Source organism: Gracilinanus agilis, chromosome 1 (genome assembly GCF_016433145.1).
Source record: "Gracilinanus agilis isolate LMUSP501 chromosome 1, AgileGrace, whole genome shotgun sequence".
In the NCBI taxonomy this organism is placed as follows: domain Eukaryota; kingdom Metazoa; phylum Chordata; class Mammalia; order Didelphimorphia; family Didelphidae; genus Gracilinanus; species Gracilinanus agilis.
The window spans coordinates 125433662-125451772 of record NC_058130.1 but is presented as its reverse complement, the minus strand read 5'-3'; the positions used below and the strand labels follow the sequence as shown (position 1 = coordinate 125451772).

At 36.7% G+C, this 18111-nt stretch overlaps 1 pseudogene; it reads left to right on the top strand.

The window, feature by feature from the left end:
• Nucleotides 1-18111, top strand: part of LOC123248440 — a 40142-nt pseudogene that overhangs the window by 7897 nt on the left and 14134 nt on the right.

The following is an 18111-nucleotide window of genomic DNA, read 5'->3' as shown; positions in this document are numbered from 1 at the left end:
CTTGTACAAAAGTATGTATAGCTGTGCTCTTTGTGGTGGCAAAAAATTGGAAAATGAGAGGGTGTCCTTTGATTAGGGAATTGCTAAACAAATTGTGTTATTTGTTGGTGATGGAATACTATTGTACTGAAAGGAATAATGAACTGGAACAATCTCCAGGAATTGATGCAGTGAAAGGAACAGAACTAGGAGAACCTTATACACAGAAAGGGATACACTGTGGCACAATCAAATGTAATGGACTTCTCTACTAGCAGCAATGCAATGATCCAGGACAGTTCTGAGAGACTTATGAGAAAGAATGCTATCCATATCCAGAGAAAGAACCAGGAGTAGAAACACAGAAGAAAAACAACTGCTTGATCACATGGGTCGAGGGGATATGTTGGGGATGTAAACTCTAAGCAATCACCCTAATGCAATTATCAATAATATGGAAATAAGTCTTGATCAATGATACATGTAAAACCCAGTAGAATTGCTCATTGGCTACGGAAGGGGGTGGGGTGAGAGGAGGGGACGGAAAGGATATGAATCATGTAACCATGGAAAAATATTCTAAATTAAATTAATTAAATAAAAATTTTCAAATCACAAAAAAAGAAACCTATGATCTACAAGGAAGGAATAGAGTCCATTACACATGATTTAATATTAATACAAGATAATATATGATAAAGATAAAGGAAAGATGCAACTAAAATACTCTAGGACCCTTATTGTAATTCTATTTGCTCTCTTGCCCATGATGTCATTGTAAAGCTATGATGATGAGCATAGTTTTCTTTATTTTTTAAAAGCAAGGAAGGGGGATTCCTTACATCCCAATAAAGCATAAGTTCCTTGAGGGCAGGAACTGTGTCATTTTTCATATTTATATTTTATATATGGATGTGCACACAGACATATATGTTTAAATATTTCTACCTAGCAGAGCCCTATACATAGTAGGTGTAAGGATGAGATTTGTGCAAGTGGCATGGGACCAAAGGAGCCATTATTACATAGGTGACTATTTAGAATTTATTGAACTGAACTGAAAAATTAATTAAAACCCTCAGAGTACCTTTTTAACTGTTTCAACTAAAGTTTTTCTTAGGGTCAACTAGAAAGAAAATGTAGACTTTATGAGGGCAAGGAAGCAAGGAATGAATGAAGTAGAAAAGGAAAACTCACTCCATTTTAATTTTTTTCTATTGTTCAGCTTCCTACCAGACAATAAATATCCAAGTCATCAGGGTCCCAGGAAGCAATGAAATGGAGCTTACCTGTTGGTCTAAAGGCTATCCACTGGCAGTGGTATCCTGGACAAACATCAGTGTACCTGTGAATACCACCCACTCAAGCACCCCTGAGGGTCTCTACAACATTACCAGTGTTCTGAGGCTAAAGACAAACACCCATAGAAACTTCACTTGTGAATTCTGGAATCCAGCTACCCAAGAAAGGACAACAGCTATTCTGGACACTAACGTTTTAGGTAACATCTCTCAAACATCAGTGGCTAGCAGTGGAAGAGTGGTTTTTATCAAATGCTTTTTGGCAACAACTCTGCATAAACCATGCAAGTACAGTAGCCAGTTTTCAGAGACTACAGTTGATCATCAGCTTCTGTCTTTTCCTTGGGAAACCTAAACCCCTAATGGCGATAACCCACATTTTGATGTCTCTTTTAGTATTCTGAAGTTCTATTCTCACGACAACTCTGAAAGCATTTTTAGTCCCTTTTTACAGATGATGAAACCAGAGCAAAATGACTGACTCATAATTGTGCAGCTAGTAAATGTCAAAGTTGAAATATTCAAACTCAAGCTTCCTGAGTCTGAGACCAGAAAGTTTTATATAAATCATAGACTTTAAAAAGTGCTTCACATTCTGGATTTCTGTCTCCTTTAAAAGAGGCTCTAGGCATAAAGATTTATTGACCTCCAAATACTTCTTTACCTTTCTTAATCCTCTCCTCTCTTTTTCCTTAAATATTATATACCCTTCAAGAGAGATGCGTCTTTCATAAAAGCTTTCCAGATGATTTAGTCTTCCCTCCTCCACTGTCCAACCCAGCAAATGGTGCCTTTTGTCTCTTCTCGGGGTGTTTTATTGTTTGCTGGCTTTCTGTTTGTAATCTCAGCTCCACTATTTACTACTTATACTATTTAGGGTAAATAACTTAATCTTCTGGGCTTCAGTTTCCTCATGTATAAATTCAGGGGGTAAGCCAAATGACCTCTAAAGTCCTTTTTAGTTTTAAATGCTTTTATATAAAAGGGTTTCCTTAGTATTTTTCCAGTTGTGTGACTGTAGGAGTCAATTTTTCTAAGCCTCTGATATTTCATCTGTAAGTGGGGGTAGTAATATGTAATATGTGTTTTATATATATGTATATGAATATACATATATATAATAAAATATAATACCCAGGGTTATTGTGAGAAAAGCACTTTATATGTCTTAGAGTACTATATAAATGGGAATAATCATAATTATTATTATCATTAACATTATTTCTATCCATTGGGTTTATTCCAGGCACCCAAAGTCATGCAAAAATCTAATATCTTCCTTTCCAATTCCTTCAACCATTCTGATATATGATAATGGATATGGGTATGGCTCTTTCCTGAAGTGCTCTTCATTGTTCTTCTCTCTATTCATACCTTCAAGGTTGTATCAGCGATTTTGATAGTGTGTTCCCTACTTGATAGTATTTTATTGAGTATAGTACAATATAGATTTTGATACTATTTCCCTCTGTGGCTATTATGAACTCTAAAATTACTTGGTTACTTTCTCCCGGGGTTTGCAATATTTCTATGCACCAACCAATTTCTTCCTTGTTGGTGAGAATTAGAGTACTACTAGAAATATTACTAGAAGAGTAACTTATTTTATGACTTCCTCTACTTTCTGAATAATAAAACTAGTATCAGGTAAAGCATTTGTCAGATGCTCTGCTTTTTAGTAGAATGAGTCTTTTAAGAAATAACCATATCATTACTATTATGTTTTGTTTTTGAGTTAATTTGAAAGCTTATTTTTCTAAATTTTTTTTTGTCATTATTTTCTTAACTCAGAAAACACTTCAACAAAGATTTGCATGTACGAAGGACAGAAAAGCAGGATTTCCTAAGTCAATTCATTTTGCTCAGCATCAGTTCACATAAGTTTTTCTGAACTTCTCTGACTCCATCCTTTTCACTATTTCTCACAACATAATAACATGATTATATTCAAAATCCATAATTTAGTTAGCCATTCTTCAATTGATGTGCACTCTCTTATTTTCCATATCTTTGCTACAACAACCACATTACACATGAAGTGTTACTTTGGATATTTCTATATCTGTGGGTTTATTCCCTCTTTCTGGAGTCTCTTTGGGTTTTTGTAATATCTCTTGAAAGAAATTCATGTATATGCTCCTTTTGACAAGATAACCTCATTTCTCCCTCTGTTAATTTTCACCCAAATGTTCTGCTCTGTCTGTATCCTCATGTTCATGGCTTGCCATATCCTTTCTGATACAAAGATAATATACTGCCTCTTCTATCTGATCTTTATTTTTCTTTTGAGCAAGGCATTATCTTTAATGATTCCAATAAACCAAGCAAACACTTATTAAGTACCTCTCCTGTGCCTGGCACTGTGCTCTCTATTAGAGATACAAAGACAAAAATGAAATAGTCCTTGCTCTCAAGGAGTTTACCTTCTATGGGCAGAGTAGACAATGAATATTTATTGACTGGATGTCACCTGTGCTGGGTCACTTCAATCCCAATAGTCCTCTAATGAATTATGTTGATGTATATACAAAGGCAAGAAAACTCTATGGTAGCTGTTACTGGTTCTATGGTTTCTTGGCGTTAATACCATCAATGATGTCTCTGTAGTCATATTGCCTAAAGACCTCATAATTTCTGTTTCTTAAAATGCCTTAGGTGTTTCCACTTCACTGCATTTAGATTTGTTTACCTCTTCTCTATAGTTCATGTCACCCTGACCATCTGCTCTTGGCTTCTGAGAATGACCACACTCTTCTCGTTATTAGAGTGGTTAAGAGCCCTTCTCAAAGTATCATCAAGGGAAACATAAATGGAAATCATGAACCACTGTACCCCAGAGGCTTATTGAATGATTTGACATATATCCAAATTCTAGTAGCCCAACATGTTAGGTACTTAATGATATTTGGCTCCTTGAACCATTTCTTGTTTGTTTAAAACAGAAATTCTTTCTGGTAAGTTCATTTTTTAAGGGAGGAGCTGAACAATGAGCTCCTAAAAATCTATTAAGCTGCCTGACCCAGCTTCGGTTGTCTCTGGTCATAAGAGAGTCATAGAAACCCCTATCACTTTATTAGTTATGATGCTGGCCTAACCAATAAACCTTATATAATCGATAAGCAAGTACCAATTTTATTTGACCCAATTCAATTCAACTGTTATTTCCTGAGTAACTGATAAGAATTTGGCAGCTTGGTAGGTTGCATGAGGCAGGCAGTCCAGTGTAGTTGTTCATGGTGCATATCTAAATCCATGTTAGAATTGGTTATTTATTAACAGTGTTCTGGTGTAACTTATTTTTGCAGATCAGAAGGATAATACAAGTATAAAATCATCCCAGACTTATGTTTTCATTTTCACCTGCATCATCATCTTAATTTTTATAGCAGCATTGATATTTCTTATAAGACGGCTCTGCCCAAAGGTTGTTCACAGAAAAGGTAAGCCCAACTGTTTCTATGATTTGCTTCGACTCATAATGGAAAGTGGAATGGACTTTGCTGGAGTCAGGAAATTAGGGATTCAAATCTTGGCTCTGGTCTTAATAACTGAGCAAGTCACTTTATGTCCTTGGACTCAGCATTTTCATCAAATTCATTAAATGAGTTAGAACTATATAATCTGTAAGGGTTTCTTTTAGCTCTCAGTTTTATGTCTCCATGATGCTATAAACTCCACCCTGACCTGCTGGTTTTGATTTTATATTCTCTTTGTCTTTCCATACTTGTTTTTGCTTTTTAAAATTAAAAAAAAATTGTTTTGTTTTTGAAGGAATGTTCTGTTCCTTCAGCCATGACTATTTGCCTTGTTCTGCTTAGTCTCTGATCCAAGGCTATATTAATGTTTATGAGATCCAGATGTTAAAAGAGTAAATGTGCTGGCTCTGAGTTCCATTTAGGTCAGGGTTAGCCTTTCAAAGACTGTGCATAGAGGCATACATACTCATCATGGAAGGGACCTCAGTTGCTATCTCTTCTAACCCTTACCAATGTCCTTTTGAAGACTTCAATAATAAAGAACTCCTTACCTCCTGAGGCAGTACATTCACATTTACACACAACTTTGATTCTTAGAAAATTTTTCCTTATCCTGAAACCAAATCTACATATCTGCAATGGACACACATTCTTTGTAGTTCTGCTACTCTGGGGCCAAAAAATAAAGTCATTTCCAAGTATTAGAACTCCTAGTCCAGTGCTCCTTATAAAAGAAATATGATCAAGCACCCTAAGGAAGTCTTTTTGACTTGAACTTCAGAATTCATCTCTGACTCTCACCATCATTAGATTTTCTAGAAAATCTTTTAGGGATTTCTCCCCAATATATTTAGGGTTGGGCGTTTGGACATTGAGAGAAATATAAATGAAGAGGTCCCTGCATGGTCCCCTTCCTTCTTTCTTCTTATCCTACTGGCCCCTTACTTACTCTGTCCTAAAATCTTAAAGCAGGTAAGAAAAGCAAAATACTTTGACTAAAATCCCGCAAAATGGAAGACCAGTCATGATGTCAGTAGTGTTTGATACTGGATTTAGAGTGAGAGAACTTCATTTCCAAATCTAGTTTGACCATGTACCACTTTTGTGATGTTCAGCAAGTCACTTCCCTTCCCTAGTAAGTATTGTCTTCATCTCTAAGACTAAGTAGTTACTCTAAAGGTTCCTTCTGACTCCAGATCTTAAGATCTTCTGATTTCCTAGTGAGAAGGTTCAAGTCCTGCATGTTTGTCACTGGCTTTCATGGGAGGCCCTTATCTGCAAAACCAACAGGATAGTTCGTAGGGTATGTCTGGTACTTTCCTAAACAATCTGTTTATTAGAATCAAGCTGGTCCCTCCAAAGGACCACAGCCCTGGTTCCCCATTCCAAAATAATGAGGGAAAATAACATGTATTATCTATCATATGATACTCCAACTGGGGAAATGCCTTTTTTATTAGCTTAGTCATTATTTCTATATTTATGTTCATCATGAAATAAAACCCTATCTTTGTTGATTAGTTTCCTGATTCTGTAGTCATGAGGTTTTGGAGCAATACCCTAAAGATCTATAGAACTGAAGGCTGGAAGTGTCATTGAGCCTCCACTATTTATTATATAAAACACAGAAACTGGAAAGGGGTGAGGAGGAGGGCTGCAAAAAGAGAGCAAGTGAAATCTTTGACTTAAAGAGGAAGAATTAGGAGACAGCCCTACAGAAATGATACTGAACTTGCTTCCTATTGGCAAATTTACTGCCCTACTTATCACTATCACAAGCTCTCTTCATCCCTCAAATTCTACCTCTGCCAACAAAAGTGTTTTAAAACATCCCACCTTATAATAAACAAGCATAATCAAGCAAAACAAATCCACACATTGACCATGTCAAAAATGTACATTGTCCTTTGTCAATTTTGTCCAGGATGAGCTCTAGTCCATCATCTCTGGCTCAAAGATATAAGAATTATTCTTCAACTCAAGAAGAAGCAACACAGTCTTTTGTCCCTGCAGTCTCTGAGAAATATAATAATAATGAGGATGATAATAATTATTATAGCAGCTAACATTTATATAGTACTATACATTTTACAAAGTGCTTTCTCTGTATACAAAATGACCATGCAGTGTTTCTACTCCCTCTCACTTATTCTCCAATTATTCACATGTATAAAATATATACACGTATATATGTATCCATGTAAGGTATATATGTCTTCATGAACTGCCAAAATATTCATTTATGATTCGATTCATGAGAAGCATGGATAGATACCTCCTGAATCTGGCTCCCTCTCCAAGGGAGACTGTGATTTCTGCCTTGAGAGGATCAGGAGAAAGACCATGACTGAATGCATGTTCCTTCCCTTACTAACTTCTAGAGTAAAATCAGGTTAGAATTATGTCTGTCTCTCCCCAAAATATCTCTAGTGGCACAATGGTTTGTAGTTCAGGAAAAGAACCTCTTTTCTCCTATAGGAAGGGCAGCTTGTGTAACCAGAGTTTGATGAGAAGGAGCTAACCTGGCAAGTATAAAGACTACCACAAATAGTAAGTAGCAAGCAAATAGATTTATCCATACAAAATGACAAAAAAGAAATTGGAGAAATTCTACAGATTAGAATGTACCAGAAAGTCTACAAATGAATGAGGACTTCTGTTGGGAATGAGAAAACATCTCAGATCAAACTAGGAGCTCCAAACTCATTTTTTACCAGCAGAACTACGTACAAGTGGAAAATGTTGCCTAAGGAGGTGGCAAGTTCCTCTTCCAGAGGTCTTCAAGCAAAGGTTGCATGACCACTTGTTGGGTACATTCTAGAGAGCAATCCATGGTTTGGAGTAGATATCTTCTGAGATCCCATCTATGATTCTACTGATTTGTCTTTGTATTTCCAATGCCTATCCATGCTTTGAACATGGTAATCCAATAATAAATGCTTATTGAATTGAATTGGCAGGACTGGCCTTATGTTCCTCAACAGAGTCAGAGTAGATTGGTACTGACAAGTATAATTTCAGAAAGACTATCAATATCTCCCTTTAATACCATATGTCACACTGAACACAAGAATTCTCGAGACAATAATTTGGGAAGTGTTGAACTAGGTCATCTTTAAAATTCCTTCCAAAATTAATATTATTCCAACATTATCATCATTATTAAGTTGCTATTCTGTAATTTTATAAAGTTCAGCTATTAGTGAATCTCTCCTTAGAGTCAGTAAGTATTCTTTTAAAAAAATACAAATACCAAAAAAAAATACAAATACCCTTGAGATAGTAAACACATGAACTATTACCTATATTGAAATCTTAGTTAATTTATTGAATTGATTTATTTGATATTTTTCTCTGTGACGGCTGAATGGATTATAGTTTAGGTAGTAGAGTTCTGAACTCAAGAAATCCAGGGTCAAATCCTGCTTTGGACACTTAGTTAGCTATAAGACCCTGGGCAAATTAGTTAACCTCTCTGCATCTCAATTTCATTATCAATAAAATGAGGAGGCTGGTCTAACTTTATGATATAATACCAGAGAAATGAGGAATTATAAAAAGAGAGAAAGAGGGAGGGATGTTAATGGGGAAGGGCCAGCGTCTAGGAAAGTCATTTCTACAAAAATGTAGAATGACAATATATCACAATTTTCAACATTAAAACACTGGACACCAAGAAGACAAGGGTACATGAAGGGGAACTGAGAAAGTGGCCAAAGGAAACCTTACTTGACAATACTGCATAGGATTCACATTGAGAGTTGGGCTCCTGCATTATATAGGATCCAATTTATGATCCCAAATCGATATGGATTTTATTTAAAGGTAATTCTTTTTTTGGTACTGTTACAAGGCCACAGGAAATAAAGCTAGAAGGAACCTTAACAGCTATTTGTTCCAGCTCTGTAATTTTTTAGTCAAGGAAATGGAGGTCCCAAAAGTTTTTGCTCCATTTCCACAGGTAAAATTAGTAGCAAAGTCAGAATTGGACCCTGAGACTCCAAATCCAATATTCGTTCTACTATATCCTATTTAATTTATCTTCCTAAGATCAAATACATTTTCTTGTTACTATTGATACAACTTGATTCATTACTCTCCCCTCGCACCACCAGATTCATTGCCCAAGTAGTATAAAAGGAAATGAACGTTAACTGTAAGTGGACCCAATCTTTCTTTCACTTTTCACATTTTTTTCCTCTGTCAATACAAATAGGGAAATATACCACTGTTCTAATAATAAGCAATGGGAAATGAAACAATTTTATATTGTAAATTGGACATTCCTGCTAACTTCCTGTTAGTCAAAATACTTTCTTTGTATCATGGAAGATTAATTAGAATCAACAGTAGATTTGGAGTCAAGACACTATCCTAGGCCCAGACCAGCCATTTACTAGCTACGTGACCTTGGGCAAGTAATTTACCTTCTCTATTTTTGGGTTGTTTAGATTAATGATCATCGTACCTTCCCTACCTGTCTCATAAGATTGGTTTTATGTGTGTGTGTGTGTGTGTGTTTCAAATGAGGTAATGTGCAAACTATAAAATGTCATAGAAAAGTCATGCCATCTCTTGTTATCATTACACAGTTGCTCCAAATAAGAGCAGAAATCAGTTATTGTTCAGCTCTAGGGGATTCATAGAAAGTCTTCCCCAGATAGCAAGGATGTCTTCTGTAGCACAGTAGCACCACTGTCAATTAGCAGTTAGGAACTTAATGCTAAAAGGTACCTAAAGAGACCTCTAGTTCACAAGCCCCCCAGCCTCATCACAAGATGGCAGGGCAGTTGATGCCGGGTTGTTAGAATTGGTTGGGGATATATAGTTTATTCAATAGACTGAGACCTCACACTTTTACATTTTCTTGTTTGATCTTTATCACAACCGTTCAGAGGTAGGTGCAATTATTGTTTTGTTTTGTTTTGTTTTGTTTTGAAACCCTTGTACTTCGGTGTATTGTCTCATAGGTGGAAGGGTGGTAAGGGTGGGCAATGGGGGTCAAGTGACTTGCTCAGGGTCACACAGCTGGGAAGTGGCTGAGGCCGGGTTTGAACCCAGGACCTCCTGTCTCTAGGCCTGACTCTCACTCCATTGAGCTTCCCAGCTGCCCCCGGTAGGTGCAATTATAATCCTCGTGCTATAGGTACAGACCATCACCTCATTTCAAGGAAGGAGGTCAGCATTGCCTCCTGAGGCTGCCTTCAGATCTATGGTTGGCCTCCAAATTGTGCCATTTACCAAAAGAAGCTTGTTTATTGCCCTTCTAAGGCATTTCAGAATGACTTTTACAGAAACTGGTGCACCCATTTTGGTTGGCCTCCCTGTCTCAAATCTCTTCCCTTCATGCCATCTTCTACTAAGCTGCCTGTGGCTTTCCTACAATGAAAGTGCCACCATTTCACCCTTTAATCAACAAACCCCTTTATTCAACATACTCCAAAGGCTACCATTAGCTTTATTTACTCAACAAATTCCAGAAGCTATTATTACCTCTAGGATCAAATAAAATATATTCTGTTTGGCTTTTAAAACCCTTTATAATCTGGCTCATTCCCACCTTTCCAAGCATCTTATGCTTTACTCTCCATCATGAACACTACAATCCAATGACACTGGCTTCCTTGTTGTTTCTCACACCAGACCCTCCATTTCCCTTTTCTATGACTTTTTAATTTATTTACACTCTATGCCTAGAATTCTCTCTTCTAGTCTCTACCTCCTGGCTTCCCTGACTTACTTTAAGATTTAGCTCATTTCCACCTTCTTCAGACTTGCTGGTCCCCATAGCTGCTGGCACTTTTCCCTCTGAGATCAACTCTCATTTAGACTATACATGTCTTATATTTTCTTAGTTATTTACATGTTTTTCTTCACCTTTAGGGTGAGCACTTCTTCGGGGCAGGGCATATTTCTGCCTTTGTTTGAAATTACAGCATTTAACATGGTGCCTAGAATATAGTAAATGCTTAATAGATGCTTGTTGACTGACTAACTATGGAGGTTAAGGGATTTGCCCAAAGGCACATAGGTAGTGAGTGACAGAGGAAGGATTTGAACCCAGGTCCTCTGAATCTAGAGTCAATGCCCTCTTCATTGCCTTTTGGTGTTTGAGAGTCTGGTCAAAGCCCAGAATCATTGGAAAGGATGTAAATATGTTTCTTCAGATGCTTTTCCCCCTGATTGTGAAACCGGCAGTTCTAGCAATCTCCCTGAGAAAATGGTATTTCCTTTCCAGTCATTTCTGGATAAGTCACTTAGCAATATACATAAGTTCAGAAGTTAATCAAAATTCACTTTAAAAGTCATATGTAATTTCCACCTAACTTGGGAAGGCATTAGAATAAATGGATGGCATTAGAATAATAGAAAGGATCCAGTCCAACCATGTCTGTACTCCTATATATACCTCCACTGTAACGATGAAGAAACAAATTCTGCAATTTGGCAGGAGCATCCCAGATATTAAGTAAAAAGGTCAGGATTTCAATCCAGCCCTCTGACTACAAATCCCAAATGCTCCAATCCAAAAAGGATGTACTATGCACTTCCTTATGTGTGATGACTGTGTTAACAGTTGAGGACACAAAGACAAAATGAAGACTAATATTCTCTGTGCCTTCAGTGAGTTAGGATGCAGGAAGTACAAAGAGACAGCTTGGAAGACTGTGTTTTGAGTGTTGGACTTAAAATCTGGGAAGCCTGAATTCCAATCCTGCTTTAGATATTTACCTATGTAATTATAGGCAAGTCCTTTAAACTGCCTCAGTTTCCTTATCTGTAAAATAAGGAGAATAAAAGTATCTAACTCACCAAGTTCTTGTGAGGATCAAATGATATAACACTACAAAAATTTCTTTGTGAAAACCTTAAAGCACTATATAAAAGGTAGCTATTATTATTAAATATAGATAGAGGTATAAATTGAATTGGGAGAGAACACTAAGAAGTGTGGAGGTGAGGTGCAGTTGGGAGACTCAAAGCCTTTTCTCCTCAGCTATTCTGCTCTGAATTTGGTGACTCTAGGTTTGCATGCAAGGCTGATTTGGGGCTTTTTGTTCATTTCAGCAGATTACTTTCTCACCTCAACGCCTCCACCCTTTTCAAGTTGTATGTAAAGCATCTGCTTCCCTGAAATTATTTAGAGACCAGAGATCAAAGGTCATGTATAACCTGATAACTATCTTGGTAGACATAGATTGAAATCATGAACTTTTAAGTAAAGCTGGAAAGAACCAGCAGCCAGAATGACTGGAAACTTGAAATGATCAAAATTTTTTATCTAAATACTGAACTAGAAATGACTTCTCAAGAGGATTAAGATAAGAATTGTAATATCAGTTCCCAGCCTACTGCAGCTAGACATAATACACTGTAATCCTGACCACCAACTAATGAGGAAATGAAATATTTTACTCAGTGATCTTGACCTTCAGATTTTGATAGATCTGGAAATGTCCCCAACATATATAGGACATAAATTCTTTAGCTCAATGATAATAAATGGTGCAATGAATATATTTGCCTAATTGCGGTTTCATAACTTTTCAGATTTAATTATCTTTCTTCAGTCATTAGATGAGATCCTGATATGTATAACAGTATTTGTATAACTGTATGTGATGCATAAACATAATGAAAATAGGACTGACTTATTATTGATATCTCTAGTCCCACCCTGACAAATCCTCCAAGCTTATGTTTTGAAGGAATTTTTAAGATTTTTTGAAAATTCTATGATTCTATCAAGTTTTTGAGTCTTACTCTGAATTTTCAGGATCTATGAATAATGCCTGGAGCTCACTCTCATGCATGGCTCTCACATCCTAGATCAGCTCAACATATTCTCTGGATGTTTCCTATGTATATATCTCAACTCCCTGGGTAATTGTCTCCCCCAAAAAACAGATTTCATTGTCTTACTCACTTGCTCAGAAAACTTCAGCGGCTCTGTATTGCTTATGGAATAAAATACAAATTCCTTAAACTATAATTTAAAGCCCTCCATAATCAGCTCAGATTTACCTTTCCATCTTTATTTTATGGACTCTCCTCCAGGCAGTCTATGTTTAACAAACTTTCAACAATTATTAAGCTCCACATTGTGCCAAGCACTGTGCAAGGAAGGCACTGAAGATATAATGATATATATGACACAAGTCCTCCCTTTGGAAATATTTGGGAAACTTTGGGGCCTTGAAAGCCTTTCTATCTCTCGGAACCCTTCTTGAAAGAACAAATATTCCTTTGTTACCAGTTAAAAACAACCTGTTAAGCTGATAAGAGTGGAATTGCCTGGATATGAGAGAGGTGGAAAATACTGAACTTAGCCTGGGCATGAGGTTGGGAGAGGATAGGAAAACAGGATATGGGAAAAATCTTTTTTGAGGTTCTTTTTTCCCTAACTGCCCTGCACATTCAGAGCATTCAGCTCTTATCCAGTTCCTCATTCTTCATCCCAAAAGGGATGTTGTCAGGAAGTTGAATTATTCATTCTGTACCTAACATACTCTAGGAAAGGTAACACACAAACCCCTTTCAAGACACATTCCAGTTTCTTAAGAACATTTTTATTTGGAAAGTTTTCCTTGTGTCTAACCTCATTCCTTTGGGTATTGCCATTCAGGTCCACTCCAAGTCAAATCAGTTGGTCAGTCAACAAGAGCTTATTGTGTGCCAGACACTGTGCTAAGCATTAGGGACATGAAATAAAGGCAAAAGCCATCAAGGAGCTCACATTCAAAAAGGTGAGGCAACATGTAAACTATACAAGATAAATATAATATAGTAGATGGATAGTAATTTGTGAGGGGAAGGCACTAGAAACTGGGAAGATTGAGAAAGTTCTCTTGCTGTAGGTGGAATTTGATCCAAATCTCAAAGGAAACCAGGAAAACTAGGAGACATAGATGAGGGATAGCAGAACATTTTAGGCATGGAGAACAGTCAGTGAAAAGGTAAGAGAGAAAGAAGATGGGAAGATTGTGTATGAAGAACAACAAATGTACATGCATAGTAAAAGAATACTAGAATATAAATATAAGTAAAATAAATAAATTAAAAAATTAAAATAAGTATATATAATAAATATAGAAATACAAGTAATAAATGTAAATGAAGCTTGGAAAGACAGGAAGATATCAGGCTATGAAAAGCTTTAAATGATAAACCTAGGACTTTGTATTTGATTTTGGAGGTAATATTGAACCACTTGAGTTTATTAAGTAGAGAGGAGTTAATATGAGTGGACCTTTTCTTTAGAAAAATCTCTTTGGCAGCTAAGTGGAGGGTCAATTGAAGTAGGGAAAGATTCGAAATAGGGAAATGTATTGCAATATATGTACCACATGGAAGGTCTGAACTAGAGTGATGGCTGTGAAAGTGGAGAAAAAAAAGATATATATAAAGAGGCAATGTAAAGGTAGTAGTAATAAGATTTGGTTGTGTGGGAGTGAGAAATCTAAGATGACTCTGAAGTCACCATCTTGGGTGACTAGAACAATGTCAGTGCCTTAAATAGTAATGAGGAAGTTCAGAAGAAGGGAAGATTTGTGGGGAATGATGATGAATTCTGTTTTGGACAATTAAGTTTGAGATGCTTACAAGATGTCCAGTTTAGGGGGCAGCTGGGTAGCTCAGTGGATTGAGAGTCAGGCCTAGAGACGGGAGGTCCTAGGTTCAAATCAGGCCTCAGCCACTTCCCAGCTGTGTGACCCTGGGCAAGTCACTTGACCCCCATTGCCCACCCTTACTAATCTTCCACCTATGAGACAATACACCGAAGTACAAGGGTTAAAAAAAAAAAGATGTCCAGTTTACAATTTACAAATTGGTGATGGGGAACCAAAGCTAAAGGAAAGACTAGAGCAGGATTGACAGATCTGGGAATCATCTGAACCCATGGGAGCTATTGAGATTACCAAATGAGACAGGATTGAGGAAAAAGAAAAGAGGATCCAGGATAATGCTTTAGGGGAACACCCATCATTACTAGATGTGACAGAGAAGAAGAAGTTCCCCTAAAGCATTATCCTGGATCCTCTTTTCTTTTTCCTCAATCCTATCTTAGGATGGAGAAATAGAAATGAAGATCAAAGAGATCAGACATGTAGGAGGAGAATCAGGAAAAAGTAGCATCATGAAAACCTAGAAAGGAGAGAGTATCCAGAAGATGTGATTAACAGTGTGAAATGTTGCAGAAAAGTCAAGAAGCATGAGACTGAAGTTCAACAATCATAAGATCATTAGCAACTTTAGAGAGTCAAACTCTCAGGAAAAAGTTATTTAGCATCTTTCCTTCTTTCTATTAAAAGTAAAACAAAACTAATTCTAAGAGCATCTATTTACTAAGAATCACAGAATGCCAGAAATGAAAGGGATTTTAAAGAACATTTTCCATTGAGGAAACTAAGGTTTAGAGATGTGAGGTGACAAGGCCACAAAGCAAATTAGAAATTAAATTAAACTCCAGGTGTTCAAAATACTAGATTACTTGTCAACAAAGTCATGGAGAAAGGGCAGATGTGCTGATGGATTCAGAAAGGAAGCCAATGACTCCTAGGACACCCTCTCTTATACTCTGAGGTTTTCTTGAGATAGAGAATGAAAGCAATAAAAGTCCAGGCTCTTGGCTATCCTCCCTAAACTGGTCCTTATAAAATGACTCTAGACTTGACTGTGTTGATAGGAGGGAAAATAACAAAAGCAGTTGACATTCTTATGGCAGAATAGTTTAGCTTTAAGGGAGTCTTGTTAGTATGGCTGCTTGGATGATTTCACTGGCTAGCTGTGTACATATATGTTGAATACCCTTCTGGAAAAATTGAATGTATTGGGGCACATCATGAACTGTTTTTTCATGAAAACAAAAAATTTTAAGAGTTGTGTGATGGTGACGCTGTTTCAGAAAGCTGGTCATATCTATGTCTTTGACAACACATTCTGTAACTTCTTCTGGTCCCTTAGTTGTTTCTCTGCCACTGTTCACAGGACCCTTGAAGTTGGAAGTCAAAGGACCCCTAACATTAGTGTGCTTTCCACTAAAAATCCACTAAAATATTTTTATGCAGACGTTTAGAGTTATTATCTAAACAAATAAATAAACCTAATGATTTTTTTTTCATTTTTCAGGTCTGAATCTGTGATCTAAAGAGCTGGAAATTTTCTGATTTGACAAACTCAAGAGATATGAATTAAGGACTGATGAATAATTTAGTTTGCTAATCCTGCAGCTAGCACTTTTTAAAAATTTTGAACAGCACAGCACTTTACATTTATATCTCAAACAAGTTGGCTGAACCCTGGATTATGTGGCAGGAGTATACCACTAAACCAGTGATGGGCAAACTATGTCCAGCAGGCCAGATGCAGGCCCCTGAAATGTTCTATCCAGCCGAATGACATTATTCCTAATCTGAGGAATACGATGAGGATACAATACAATGAAACTTCGAAAGAGTTGCCTTAGAAACAGACTGACAGACAAACATTTCCTTTCCTTTGGCCCCCTCTTTAAAAAGTTTGCCCATCACTGCACTAAACCATTCCAAGTTCCTGTGATATATTGCCCTGGGCATGGTGTTTTTTTAGATTACAGATACCAACAGTCCCAAAGTAAGGCGCTAAATACTGCTGGACAGAAAATATCAATGTAATCTTGGTTTCAGTTTAGTGCTGTAAGGCTCTTTTCCATTACTACTTGATTAGAAACAGAATCATTTTCCCCAAATTTACTGGAAAAGAGAGATTTTAAGAAGAGAGAAGAGTTGGTATTTGTTCTTGTATAGGAATCGACAGAATGCCAAAAAGATTCCCTCCATTGGGAGTCAACAATGATATTTGGTATCTTCCCCAATAATCTAAGAGTTATATGAATTATCTAATTCATATTATGAGCCCTGGGGCAGGGAGCCAACAAGCATAGGAACACAATGCACATCTAGTAAATTAAGGCCTTCTAGGAGCCTTCTAAAGATGTTCTACTAAAGACAAATTTGTATATAAATTTGTGATAATCCCCTGTACTATATAATAAAATTGACTTCAAGTCCAAAAACATTTAGAGCAATATGGGTCTGTCATTATTCTATGTTGAAATTATATATTTGTTCTACCTAATACTGAATACTGACTGAAAATATGTAAGTGTTGATGTGGTAGTTATAGCTAATTTGCCTTCAGGGAATGACTTATTTGTTACCCAGAAGTTTTTCAGATAACTGAAACTTGCCCCTTAAGAACCAAACTGGAACCATTTTCATGTATAATATTTCTAGTGTGCTTTATGTAAAAATAGAACTTTGTCCAGTGATTTGTGGTGGGGTGGTCATACTGGAAAAAGCAATGAATTGAATGGACTATGTAACTCTCTTCCAGGCTTATATGTGACAGTGAGAACAAGTCAATATTTCTCTATACCTCCTATATCCTTTGTATTTACATTCCTACATCTGGGAAATGGGAGTAAAAATAATTGTCAACAGGTGGCACTAATAAAGTAACCCTAGTACCTCTGATCAATCAATCAACAAGCAAGCCTGCCTTGTACAAACACATCATTAAGTGCCGGTGATACAAAGACAATAGTGAGTTGGCTTTTTATGACCTTACATTCTAAGGGGGAGGGGGTAGGATTGAGGAGACAACATGTACATATAGAGATAGAAATAGAATAGGTGCAAAGTGATTTATTTTTGTTAAGGAGGACATTAAGAATCAGGAAAAGTATCACATGGGAGATGGTATTTGAGTTGGATCTTAAAGGAAACATGGTATTCTAAGAGGCAGAAATAAGGAGAGAGTGAATTCCATGGATGGGGGCCAGCCAGTAGAAAAGTAAAGAGAAAGGGAAAGTGCTATTCTTAGGGGAAACAGTAAAAAAGAGAGTTTGACTATATTACAGAGTATTTAAAGAGAAGTGTGATAAGAATGGAAAGGTATGTTCAGGCTAGGTTGTAATAGGTTTTATATGCTAAGATAGAGAAGTTTATATTTGCTCCTAGAAGTAATGGGAAACTGCTAAAGATAAGAAAGGGGTAGCATAATTAAATCTATATTTTAGGAAAATCACTGTTAGTTGTATGAAGGATGGATTAGAACAGGGAGAAATGAGATAGGGAGTCCAGTTGGAAGGCTTTATTACAATGGTCTAGGCAAGAGGTGATGAGGGCTGAAAGTAAAGCAGCAATAGCATTGGGTGTAGGAAATGTTGAGGTAGAAATGCCAAAGACTGGCAACTGATTAGATCTGTGGGATCAGTGAAATTTCAGGATGATACCAAGTTTTCAAAACTAGGTGGACTAGAAGGCTGATGAACCTTGACAATAATAGTTAAAAGTCCTAAAGAAGAAAGATTT